The 13720-nt window shown below is 38.7% G+C and overlaps 1 pseudogene; it reads left to right on the top strand.

Annotated features, from left to right (window-relative positions):
- The first annotated feature begins 11979 nt into the window (after positions 1-11979).
- Positions 11980-12695, top strand: LOC140502617 (heat shock cognate 71 kDa protein pseudogene; annotated as a pseudogene).
- Positions 12696-13720: the final 1025 nt, after the last annotated feature.

Below are 13720 nucleotides of genomic sequence, written 5' to 3'. Positions count from 1 at the left end.
TGGCTAAACTGAAGAGTCTTGAGTATCATCTGGTGTTAAGATTCTTCACAACAAGTTGTTATAACAGCCTGTTTTTTCATTTAGTAGTATTTTGTTTTTTCCATTACATAGAAAGATAGGATTTAACATTCGCTTTTTAAAGATTGTGCAATCTGATATAGGCTATACATGCACAATCATGTTAAACAAATTTCCGCATGTCATTTTGTGAAAATCAGAGCAGAGGGGAAAAACATGAAAAAGAAAATACAATAAAAGTAAAAATAGTAGGCGTTGATCTGCATTCAGACTCCATAGTTCTTTCTCTGGATGAGTATAGCATTTCTATCATGAGTCTTTTAGAACTGTATTAGATCACTGCATTGCTGAGAAGAGCTTAATCTACCAGAGTCGATCATCACGCACTGGTGCTGTTACTGCGTACAACCTTCTGATTCTGTTCATCACTTCATCACTTCACGTAAGTATATCTAAACTTTTCTGAAATCCACCTGTTCACAATTTCCTGTAGCACAATGGTGTTCCATTACATCCATATACTACAACTTTTTCAGCCATTTGCCGTTTGACAGGCATCCCCTCAATTTCCAGTGGGCTGACCCCACAAAAAGAGCTGCTGTAAATATGTTTGTACATACAGATCTTTTTGCTTACATAGACCTAGTAGTGCTATTGCTGTGTCAAAGGATATGCATAGTTTTATAGCCTTCTGTGCACAGTTCCAAATTGTTCTCCAGTCTGGTTGAACAAGTTCTGAGTTGTGCAGGGTCCCTATTTTTCCCCATCCCCTGCAAATGTCATTTCCCTTTTTGTCACATTGGCCATTCTGAGGCAGTGTCACATCTCACTTCAAAGTTGTGATTTTTCTAATCAAAAGTGACATAGAACACTTTTTCATTATTATTGATCACCTTGATTTCTTCATTGAAAACTCTATTTATGTTCCTTAACCATAATGGCAATCTCATTCATCTTTTCATGTGTTTCACTAATTAGATAAAAAAGCGTTTGCCTACCATGAGAATGTCATAGTTCACCCTGCTCTTTATTTAAACTTCAACAATTCTTCTGTTTAACATTCAGAGCACTGGGCAGAAATCACATTGCATCAACATCTGCCAAAGTTCCTTGTGATGGTTTGTTTTTATTAAGGCAGTTCCAAACCTTGCACTTCACAGTGGCTACCCAAATGACTATCAGTAGAAGCAGCACCAGAAACATCAGGAATACAGCTCAGTTATGAAACATTCCTCAAGTACCATGATTTTTCATTACACATTAGACTCAGGCTCTTCTCATGACCAAGTGGTCATCCCAAGTGTCTTTCATCCCATGTGCCCAGGCATCAAAGTTAATACTAAGGGTCTCCCAATATCACCATACATTCAGTAACGTCTGGCTCAGCCAACATGACTTCTCCCTCCCTGAAAGTCCATGGGAGCATAACACTAAATCTTTGCCTCTTTACAGGCCTCTACAGAGGGGAAGGATATCTTCTTCCATGGTAGCTAAATAAGGAATCTCTGAATTGCATCTAGGGACTCAGAATTAGAGTCTAGTCTGCTGGGGGAATCCTCCCATACTCCTTATAATCATGAAGGATAACTCTAGTATGAACTCTCTGATGGACATAAAGTAGTGTCCTTAGCCTAAAGGACTTACCAAAATCAAATGTTTCTCTCTAGAGTTAATTCTTTGATGTTGAGAAAATTATGTTTTTAAGCTGAAGTTCTTCCCACATTCTTTGTATTTGTAAGGTCTCTCTCCATTATGAATGCTCTGATATTGAGGAAAAGATGCCTTCAGGTGGAAGGCTTTCCCTTGTGCATTATATTCAAAAGCTATGAATTATCTGAAGTTGAGAAAGATCTGACTTGGAACAGATGATCTTCCCACACTACTCACATTCACAAAGAATTTCTCCAGTATGAATTCTCTGATAGAGAGGAAGATGTGGCTTCTTCCTGAAGGTCTTCCCACATTTACTACATGAAAAATGTTTTTCTAGAACATGAATTTTTGATTTCTAATAAAATCTGAATTGCACTGGAAGGCCTTCCCACAGTCCTTATATTCATGAGGAGTCTCACCAGCATGAATTGTCTGAGGGATATAAAACAGTGTCCTTCATCCAAACTCCATCCTACATACATTACACTCTTGATATTTCTTTCTTGAATGAATTCTTTGGTGCTGAGTAAGTTGTATCCTCACTCTGAAGACCTTCCCACAATCACTATATTCATAAGGTTTCTCTCTCCAGTATGAATTCTCTGATGATCAGCAAGATGTTATTTCTTCCTAAAGGCATTCCCACATTTACTTCCTTGATAAGGTTTCTCTCCAGTAAGAATTCTATGATGTTCAGTCAGCTCTAGCTTTCTCAAGAAGGCCTTTCCACATTCAATACATTCACAAGGTTTCTCTCTAGTATGAATGCTTTGAAGAGAAAAGCCTTCCCACACTCTTTATATTCATGAAGAATGTCTCCAGTATGAATTCTCTAATGCACTCTAAGTTGTGAATGACTCCTGAAAGTCTTCCCACAATCATTACACTAAGAAGGATCCTTTTCAGTCTGAATTCTGTAATGCCCTGCAAGTTGTGCTTTATATCTGAAAGCTTTTCCACATTCACTACATTTGCAAGGTTTCTTTCCAGTAAGAATTCACTGATGCACAGCAACATGCTGCTAGCTCCAGAAAGTCTTCCCACATTCATTACATTCAAGAAGTTTATCTCCAATAAATTCTCAACCCTCTTGCTGGGCCTGAGTCTCAACACAGTGGCCATTCCTCTTCCTCCACGCTCCCAACTACTGGGGTTGGTCAGAGGTCACACGAGGCAGGGCAAATCACACTTGACCTCAAGACAGAGAAGCAAGAAGTTTCCACCAGCAAACAGGGAAGAGGCAGGGGGGAATCGAGAACTGATTTCTTCATAGTAATGATCAATCACCAAAATTATGCCTTTTGTTTTCTTAGGAGGAAAAACTCACCAAAACTTACATATATACAATTCTAAAACAACACTAAAATGGATTAGTATTGATAGTTCTCAATTATTTCTTCATAACTTTTTTTATTTTTAACTTTCATTCTTTTATTTTTCATTTTCAACTTCCAATTACAAGATTTTATGTTCTAAATTTTCTCCTTCACCCTCCCATTTCCCTCTCCAATGTGATATAAGCTATAGAAATGCATTCATTTTGGGGGGTGGAGCCAAGATGGCAGAATAGAAAGACGCACATACACATAGCTCCGAACCCACAACTCATAGAATGGCTACAGGGGAGTAACTCACGGCGAATTCTGCACCCAGAGTCCACAGAATATTGGAGGAGGGAGATTTCTGTTCCGGAGGGACCCTAAAACCTCTCCCGGGGGGTCCTTCACGCTGCGGATTGGGCGCCGGGACTGGGAGCTGAGTGCAGCCCTGCCGTGGCTGCGGCACCGAGAGGAAAAGATCCAAGCGGGCTTCAGGGACAGGATCTCCAGCGGCCGCGCGGGTCCCTCTGCCTACAGGTGACGGGGGTCGGTGAGAGAGTCTCTTTGACGGGTCGAGAGGGGAGTGGGGTGCCCCCATGATTCGCCCCACCCCCGGGGAGGTAGAAGATGAGAGGCAGCTGCAGACCAGGGCTCCCCAAAAGGGCGGGAGCCTGAATCCATTGTGGAAGGTCTGTGCATAAACCCCCTGAGGGAACTGAGCCTGAGAGGCGGCCCTGCCCTGACCTGACCACCTGAACATAATTCTCACACTGAATAGCAGCCCTGCCCCCGCCAAAAGCCCTAAGGCTGGAAGCAGCAATTGAATCTCAGTCTCCAAACGCTGGCTGGGAGGATCAGGAGGCGAGGTAGGTGTGAGGAGAATATTCAGAGGTCAAGTCACTGGCTGGGAAAATGCCCAGAAAAGAGGAAAGAAATAAGACTATTGAAGGCTACTTTCTTGGAGAACAGGCATTTCCTCCCTTCCTTTCTGATGAGGAAGAACAATGCTTACCATCAGGCAAAGACACAGAAATCAAGGCTTCCATGTCCCAGCCCACACAATGGGCTCAGGCCATGGAAGAGCTCAAAAAGAATTTTGAAAATCAAGTTAGAGAGGTGGAGGAAAACCTGGGAAGAGAAATGAGAGAGATGAAAGAAAAGCATGAAAAGCAGATCAGCTCCCTGCTAAAGGAGAACCAAAAAAATGTTGAAGAAATTAACACCTTGAAAACTAGCCTAACTCAATTGGCAAAAGAGGTTCAAAAAGCCAATGAGGAGAAGAATGCTTTCAAAAGCAGAATTAGCCAAATGGAAAAGGAGATTCAAAAGCTCACTGAAGAAAATAGTTCTTTCAAAACTAGAATGGCACAGATGGAGGCTAAGGTCTTTGTGAGAAAGCATGATATCACAATACAAAACCAAAAGAATGGAAAAATGGAAGATAATGTGAAATATCTCATTGGAAAAACAACTGACCTGGAAAATAGATTCAGGAGAGACAATTTAAAAATTTTGGTACTACCTGAAAGCCATGATCAAAAGAAGAGCGTAGACATCATCTTTCATGAAATTATCAAGGAAAACTGCCCTGAGATTCTAGAACCAGAGGGCAAAATAAATATTCAAGGAATCCACAGAACACCGCCTGAAAGAGATCCAAAAAGAGAAACTCCTAGGAACACTGTGGCCAAATTCCAGAGTTGTCAGGTCAAGGAGAAAATATTGCAAGCAGCTAGAAAGAAAAAATTCAAGTATTATGGAAATACAACCAGCATAAAGCAAGATCTAACAGCTTCTACATTAAGGGATCGAAGGGCATGGAATAGGATATTCCAGAAGTCAAAGGAACTAGGAGTAAAACCAAGAATCACCTATCCAGCAAAACTGAGTATAATAATTCAGGGGAAAAAAATGGTCTTTCAATGAAATAGAGGATTTTCAAGCATTCTTGATGAAAAGACCAGAGCTGAAAAGAAAATTTGACTTTCAAACACACGAATGAAGAGAACCATGAAAAGGTGAACAGCAAAGAGAAGTCATAAGGGACTTACTAAAGTTCATCTGTTTATATTCCTACATGGAAAGACAATATTTGTAACTCTTGAAACATTTCGGTATCTGGGTACTGGGTGGGATTACACACACACACACATGCACACACGCACACATACGTAGAGACAGAGTGCACAGAGTGAATTGAAGAGGATGGGATCATATCTTAAAAAAAATGAAATCAAGCAGTGAGAGAGAAAGATATTGGGAGGAGAAAGGGAGAAATTGAATGGGGCAAATTATCTCTCATAAAAGAGGCAAGCAAAAGACTCATTAGTGGAGGGATAAAGAGGGGAGATGAGAGAAAAACATGAAGTCTACTCTCATCACATTCCACTAAAGGAAAGAATAAAATGCACACTCATGTTGGTAGGAAAATCTATCTCACAATACAGGAAAGTGGGGGACAAGGGGACAAGCAGGGTGGGGGGGATGATAGAAGGGAAGGCATGGGGAGGAGAATGCAATTCAAGGTCTACACTCATGGGGAGGGATAGGATCAAAAGAGAATAGAAGTAATGGGGGACAGGATAGGATGGAGGGAAATATAGTTAGTCCTATACAACACAACTATTATGGAAGTCATTTGAAAAACTGCACAGATTTGGCCTATATTGAATTGCTTGCCTTGCAAAGGGAAAGGGTGGAGAGGGAGGGAGGTAAAGAAGTTGGAACTCAAAGTGTTAGGATCAACTGTAATGTTCTTACCACTAGGAAATAAGAAATACAGGTAAAGGGGTATAGAAAGCTATCTGGCCCTACAGGACAAAAGAGAAGACGGAGACAAGGGCAGAGAGGGATGATAGAAGAGAGAGCAGATTGGTCACAGGGGCAATTAGAATGCTTGAAAGGGGAGAAAATTTGTAACCCAAAATTTTGTGAAAATGAATGTTAAAAGTTAAATAAATAAATTTAATTAAAAAAATAAAAAATAAAAAAATAAATGCATTCATATTAAACATATTTTCAAATTAATCATGTTACAAGGAAAAATTAGAACCAATAGGACAAACCACAAGAAAGAATAAACCAAAACAACAACAAGAAAAAGAGAGCCAAGTAGTAGACTTTCATCTGCATTCAGACCAAAGTTCTTTCTTTGGGTTGGATAGCATTTTCTATCATGAACCTTTTGGTATTGTCTTAGAGTCTTGCATTGCCGAGAAGAGCTAAGTCTATCAGCTGGTCCTCACACAATATTTGCTGTTAATGCATACAGTGCTCTTGGTTCTGCTCACTTTATTCAGCATCAGTTCATGTAAGTCTCTCCAGGTTTTTCTGAAGTCTGCCTCATCAGTTCTTATGGAACAATATGATCTATCATATTCATATACTACAATTTATTCATTCATTTCCCAAATGATGGACATCCCTTCAACTTCTCATTCTTGGTCCCCACAAAGAGAGCTGTTATAAATATTTTGGTACATGTGTGTCTTTTCCCAATTTGTATGATCTCTTTCATAGTTCTGGAATTTGGCAACAATATTTCTTGGGGTTTTTAGTATGGGATCCCTTTCAGGAGGTGAATGGTGGATTCTTTTGATTACTATTTGGCTCTCCAGATCTAGAACTTCTGGGCAGTTTTCCTTGATGATTTCCTGGAAGATATTGTCCAGACTTTTTCTCACTGTGACTTTCTGGCAGGCCAATTATGCTTAAATTTTCTCTCCTGGATCTGTTTCCCAGGTCAGTTGTTTTTCCAATTAGATATTTTACCCTTTCTTCTATCTTTTCATTCTTTAGATTTTGTTTGACTGATTCTTGCTGTCTCATAGAGTCATTAGTTTCCACTTGTCCAATTCTAATTTTTGTCAAAAAATTGTTTTCTTCAGTTAACTTTTACATCTCCTTTTCCATCTGTTCAACTGTTCCTTTTAATGAGTTATTTTCTCCAGTTAATTTTTGTGCATCCTTTTCCATTTTTTCAATTTTCCTTTTTAAAGAGATGTTCTCATCAGTGAATTCTTTTTTATATATATTTTTGAAGTCATTGGTCAGTTTTTCTTCTATTTCCTTGTTCAGCTGTCCCAAGAGAGCTGTTTGTGCATGCGAGCAGTTCACAGTCCCTTCTGCAGTTTCAGATGGAAGTATAGTCTCACTACTGACCTCTTTGGTATTTGTGTTTTGGTCTTTGTCCCCATAGAAAGATTCTATGTTTTACTGGCTGTTGATTTGCTTTTTCTTGTTCATAATGGTGATTGTGTGTTGTGGCTTCTGGTTCCTTCAGTTAGAAGGTGCAGAACTTGGTGTTGAGCTCACTTGTGTGAAAAAGCTAAGAGCATGTGTCTTTTTATCATTTTGTTTTGTGTTTCCCTGATGTGCCCTGAGGTTAGCTTGTTAAGTGTGGTCTGGTTAAGTCTTATTACTGGAGATCTCCTCAGCTGAACTGAGGCAAAGACAAGCTCAGGGGATGATGATCCAAGCTGCCCTATTGTCTTCCAATTTCCCCTGGAGTGCTGAATCACCCCTGCTGGGTATACTCTCCTGGCGCTGAGGCTTCCCTGGGTCCTGGTGTGAGTTTCCACTGTCCTGGGACCCCTTTCCTTCTGGTTCGCCTCCATCACAGAAGGAGGAATTCCCCTTAGCTATTTTCCTAGCCTCAGGTGTTATGAGACTATTTGTCCCCTCTGCTGTTCCCCTTGATCCAGGATTTTTCTGGGAAAATATTTTATGGTTCTTTCAAGGTCATCAAGGGGGGAGGAGAGAGCATTTGCTGATCACTCCACCATTCTGGCTTCCAGAAGTTCAAGTAGGTGACTGGCAGATGTTTAATGTGTGGGCTGGAAGTCTCAGGAGCTGCTGCACCTGATATCTGGTGCTCAGCGGCTGTCACTGGCGTGGCTCTGCTGGTCTCTTCCCTTGCACTGCAGCTCCATTGGTTCTGGATGCTGCTGTCTCACGTTTCCCCAGGGCCCTCTTGCTCTGCTGCATTGGATGCGCTCTTCTGTGAACTGTGGGCTCCCCTCCATGGAACAAATCCTTCCCTTGGACCTTCCAGTCTGTCCTGGGCTTTGAATCTGCCACAGTCTGTCTCCTATTGGATGCTGCTACTCTAAAATTTGGTCAGATTCTCTTTTTAGAGGTATCTAAAGGAGTTTGTCTACGAGCTTAGGTGAATCATTGCTTTCACTCTGCCATCTTCGCTCCACCCCCCTATATGATCGCTTTCAGATAAAAAAAAAGAAATACAGAAATATTGCTGAGGGTATGCAGAGATTTAAAGCCCTTTGGGCAAAGATATAAATTGCTCTCCAGAATGATTAGATCAGTTCACAACTCCACAAACAATGCAATAGTGTACCAATTTTCTCACATATTTTCCAGTATTTATCATTTTCCTGTTTTATCATCTAAGTCAGTCTGATAGGTGTGATGTGGTAGCTCAGAGTTGTTTCAATTTTCATTTCTCTAATCCGTAGTGATTTCAAGCATTTTCTCATTATGGTACAGATAGATTTAAATTTTTCAAATGGCTACTGCCTATTTCTGTCCTTTGATTGTTTATTAATTGGGGAATGACTTGTATTCTTATCAGTTTGACTCAGTTTTGTCTGTATTTTAGAAATGAGGCCTTTATGATAGATCCTGGATGCAAAATTTTTTTTCAATTTTTCTTCTTCCTTTATAATCTTAGTTACATTGGCTTTGTTTGGCAAAACAGTTTCAATTTAATGTAAAAAAGATTATACCTTTTGCATTTCACAATATTTTCTATCTCTAGTAATTAATTGTTCCATTCTCCATAAATCAGAAAGACAAATTTTTCCTTGCTATCCTAATTTCCATACAGTTAAAGCTTTTATATCTGACTCATGTGCCCATTTTGACTCTGTCTTGGCATATGGTGTAAGGGGTTGGCCTAAGCATAGTTTCTGACAAACTGTTTTTTTAGTTTTAAATTGTGAGTTCTTATCCCAGACACCATAGTCTTTGCTTTTACCAAACAGTAGATGACTATAGGCAATGACTACTGTGTCTTGTGTACCTAACCTAGTCCATCGATCCACCACTCTATTTCTTCACCAGTATCAAGTAGTTTTTATGATTGCTGTTTTATAATACAATCTAAGATCTGCTACAACTGAGCCACCTTCCTTTGCATGTCTTTTCATTATTTACCTTGCTAATCTGGAACTTTTTTTGTCTTCTACATTGATTTTGTTATTATTTTTCTTGTTATATAAAATAATTTCGGTAGTTTGATTAGGATGGAACTGAATGAATAAATTAATTTAGGTAAAACTTTCATTTTTATTTTATTAGGTCAGCCTACCCACGAGAAATTATGTTTTCTAATTTTTCAGGTCTGATGGTATTTGTATGAAATGCTATGTAATTTTGCTTATATACTTTCTGGGTTTGTATCGGCAGATTCTCCCAACTATTTTATAATGTTTACAGTAACATTCACTGGGAATTTTTCTATCTCATACTGTTGCACTTTTTTTTTTTTAGTAATTAGAGAAATGCCACTACTAAATTAATTAAAAAATAGAAAATGGAAGTAAAAATTAACTGGGCAGAAAAATTACAATTCAAAAATCAGTCTTTTGAAAATTGTTGAAAAAGCTGAGAACATACGGAAAACTTTAATTAACATTATTATTACAAATCTGCTGTTCAAGAAAACTCTACAATAAGAATTTTACTTTCGGGAGACAGAGGGCACAGGCTGAGTTGGATAGGAAGGAATGATACCTAAAAAAATATAATTAAGGGGTAAGAGAGGAATATTTTGGGAGGATAAAGGGAAAAGTGGAATGGGGTAAATTATCTCTCATAAGAGACAAGAAAAAGTTTTTTTTCAGTGGAGGGTAAAAAAGAGGAGGTGAGAGGAAAGAAGTGAAGCTTACTCTCATCACATCTGTCTTAAGAAGGGAGCAACATGCATACTCAATTTGGTATGAAAATCTATCTTACACTAGAAGAACATAGGGGAAAATGGGGTAAGTAGAGAGGGATGATGTTAGAAAGCAGGGTAAATGGGAGGTGGGAGTAGTTAGAAGTAAACACTTTAGGAAAGGACTAGGTCAATAAGAGAAAATAGAATAAATAGGGGACAGGATAGGATGGAGATAAATATAGTTAGTCTTTCACAACCTGACTATTATGGAAGACTTTTGAAAAACTACACATATATAGCCTATTTTGAATTGCTTGCCTTCTAAGTGGGGATAGGTGGGGAGGGAGGAAGGGAGAGAAGTTGAAACTCAAAGTTTTAGGAACGAGTGTCGAGAATTGCTTTTCCATGCAACTGGGAAATAAATACAGGTAATGGGTTATAGAAATCTATCTTGAATGAAAAGAGAGAAAACGTGAATATGGGAAAGATGAGGTATGATAAAAGGGAGGAAAGATCAGGTGAAGGGGTAATCAGAATGCAAGGTGTTTTGGGATTGTGGAGCAGTTAGATGGTGAAAAAATTTGTAACTCAATATCTTGTGAAAATGAATGGTGAAAAATGCAAATAAATGAATGAATTAAAAAATGTGTTTCTTGTAAACAACCTATTGTAGGAGTATGATTTTTAATCCATTATGCTTTCAGCTTCTGTTTTATGGGAGAGTTCAGATTCCCTAGTGTATCTTTCACTCCTCCCCATTTTCCCCCGTTTATACTTTTCTCCTCAGAAAACAAAACAAAACAAAACAAAACAAAAAACCATACTTCAAATGGTCACCAATCACTTATGGGTCCTTACCTCCATTGATAGTTGTGGAACCATAAAGCAGGACTATGTGAAAATTAGTAGGCAAATTGTCAGAGATGACAATTTGTTAGTTTAATTATTACTATTCTGAAGATGAGTTCCTTAAGGACATCAAGTAGGTCTTTGAAATAAAATTAGCATATATTTAATTATTGCTGGGCATAGGGGAACTATGGAAAAAACATGGTGAATCATATTTACTTTTAATATGTTTTAAATTTACTTTACTTTACTTAAATGTATGTGCATGAGTTTCTCTGCAGAATAAACACACCTTGAGAACAAGGATAGATCCTTTTGCTTGTTTTTGTATGTCTAATAAAAAGCTCAGTAACATGGGAGATACAAGGAATAATATATGTTACATCAAAACATACAGTTTGATTTTGACAAGACAGTGTGATTAGGTCAGATAAATTCAGAGTTTGTGAACATGGAACTGGTATTTGAGGTTGTTGGCAAGATAAAGGGTGGAATCATGTATCTGTGTGGGCTAAGGTGGTGCAGATGAGTAAGTCAAGGGAAATGAGTAGGCTGAAGAACTATCAGAGGAGTATCATTATGTATGTTGAAATCTCCTAGCATGAATTTAAGAGCTGGGGAGGACAGAAGATTGTTAGCCACTAGCCAAACTAATTAAGGAAATAAAGCAAATATCTCAAAAATCTGTAGACAATAGCTACAAAGGTTTTTATTTGGTTAATTTTTTAATTAGGAATGTATAAGAGGACTTAGCCAACGTTATGTTACACAAATTTTTATATAGAATTGTTTACATATTATTTTCCCCATTAGTCTGAAAACTATTTTATAGAAGGGATTGTATTTTATTTTTCTTTGTGTTATCAGTGTTTTTTTTTTCACAGTCCATGATGTAGAGGAGGTTTTTAATGTTAATTGAGTGAGTAGTAGTTTTATACCTATTAGAACACAAGTAGAATGAAACAAGATCTTCAATACACACATTTCAATACAAAGACTTTCTGAATTTATGACATCGTCTTGGTGGGTAGTTTCACTTGAATCCCCCAAATCCAGAAACTTCTGCAAGATTTCTTCAACGACAAGGACCTCAACAAGTGTTTCAATCCTTATGAGGCTGTTGCTTATGGTGCAGCTGTTCAGGCTGCAATTTTCTCTGGAGATAAATATGAGAATGTGTAGGACTTACTTCTGTTGAATATCACTCCTCTTTCCCTTGGAAATGAAACTTCTTATGGAGGTATGACTGTTCTGATTAAATGTAATACTGCCATCCTCACCAAGTGGACATAAACCTTTATCACCTATCTGGGCAAACAGCTTGGCTTGCTTATTCAAGTTTATGAAGGTGAGAGAGCAATGACAATCTACAGCAACCTGTTTGGCAAATTTGAGTTCACAGAAATCCCTCCAGCACCCAGGGGTGTTCTTAAGATTGAAGTAACATTTGACATTGATGCAAATGGCATCCTCAACATTTCAGCCGTGGATATGAGTGTAGGTAAGAAGAACAAGATGACCATCACCAATGATAAAGGATATCTGAACAAAAAAGACATTGAGTACATGGTGCAGAAGACTGAGAGATACAAGACTGAGGATGAGAAGCATAGAGACAAGGTGTCTTCCAAGAATTCTCTTGAATTTTATGGTTTCAACATTAAGGCTACCATAGAGGATGAAATACTGCAAGGAAAAAATCAGTGATGAATACAAACATAAGATCCTTGACAAATGTAAATAAATAATCAACTGACTGGATAAGAATCAGACTGCTGAGAAGGAAGAATCTGAGCATCATCAGAAAAAACTGGAGAAAATCTGCAAGCCCATCATCTCTAAACTGTACCAGAGTGCAGGGGGGCATGCCAGGAGGCATGCTTGGTGGGTTGTCAGATCAAGGGGCACTCTCATCTGGAGGTACTTCTTGTGGACCCACCATTGAAGCAGTAGATTAAAAACACCAGAAGGAAGAGCATTCCACACAGATTTCCAAATACTGAAGGACTCAAATTTGTAGCCAATGCAGTAGGTGTTTAAAACTAACATTTAAGCCCCTGTATAAAATTGGGCATTCCAAATACTTGAATGTGTGCAGAGGAAGAGAAATGAAGAACATTGCACTTCATCAGTATTGTAAACAAATGGAAATGTAATTCCTGTCTTGGAGAATAAAATTTATTTAAAATTAACACCATAAAAATAAATGAATAAATAAATTTATTGCCTCAGTTTTGGGGTGCAGAAAGATCAACTCGATTATTTAGCTCTTCTCGGAAATTCAAAGACCCAAGCCAATTCTACAAGATATAAAATGAAAACTCTTATGTACTTCCAAAGAAAGACCTTGTACAGTATGAATGAAGATCAAAGCATAGTATTTATGTTATCTTTCTTTGCTTTTTTTCACCTGTATTTTCTTTCACAGCATGACGAATATGGAAATTGTTTCTGTGACTGCAATGTAAAGTCAATATCCAAATATATTCTTTCTGTTGGGTAAAGAGCCTGAGAGATAGAAAACTGGGAACTTAAAATTTTTAAAATGAGAATTTAAAAACTGTATCTACATGTAACTTGAAAATATATTTATTTAAAAAGGATGAGTCTGGGGGCGGAGCCAAGATGGCAGAGTGAAAGCAACAACTCACCTAAGCTCCCGGACAAATTCTTCTGGATACCTCTGAAAGGAGAATCTGACGAAACTTTGGAGGTGCGGAATCCAGTGGGTGACAGACTTTGACGGCTTCGGAGCCCAGGTTAGACTGGAAGGTCCACGGGAAGGATCTGTTCCGCGGGGGTGAGCCCCTAGCGCACAGCACAGCGCGGTCAGTGCAGCAGGGTGGAAGGGACCTGAGAAGCCTGAGAGCGGCGGACGGAACCAGCGGAGCAGGAGACCAGCCAAACCAAGCCGGTGAGAGCCGCAGAGAGCCAGATATCAGCGCAGCAGCTCCTGAGACCTTCAGCCTGAAGATTAAACTTC

Source organism: Notamacropus eugenii, chromosome 4, assembly GCF_028372415.1.
Source record: "Notamacropus eugenii isolate mMacEug1 chromosome 4, mMacEug1.pri_v2, whole genome shotgun sequence".
Lineage (NCBI taxonomy): Eukaryota > Metazoa > Chordata > Mammalia > Diprotodontia > Macropodidae > Notamacropus > Notamacropus eugenii.
This window is presented reverse-complemented; position numbering and strand designations above follow the sequence as displayed.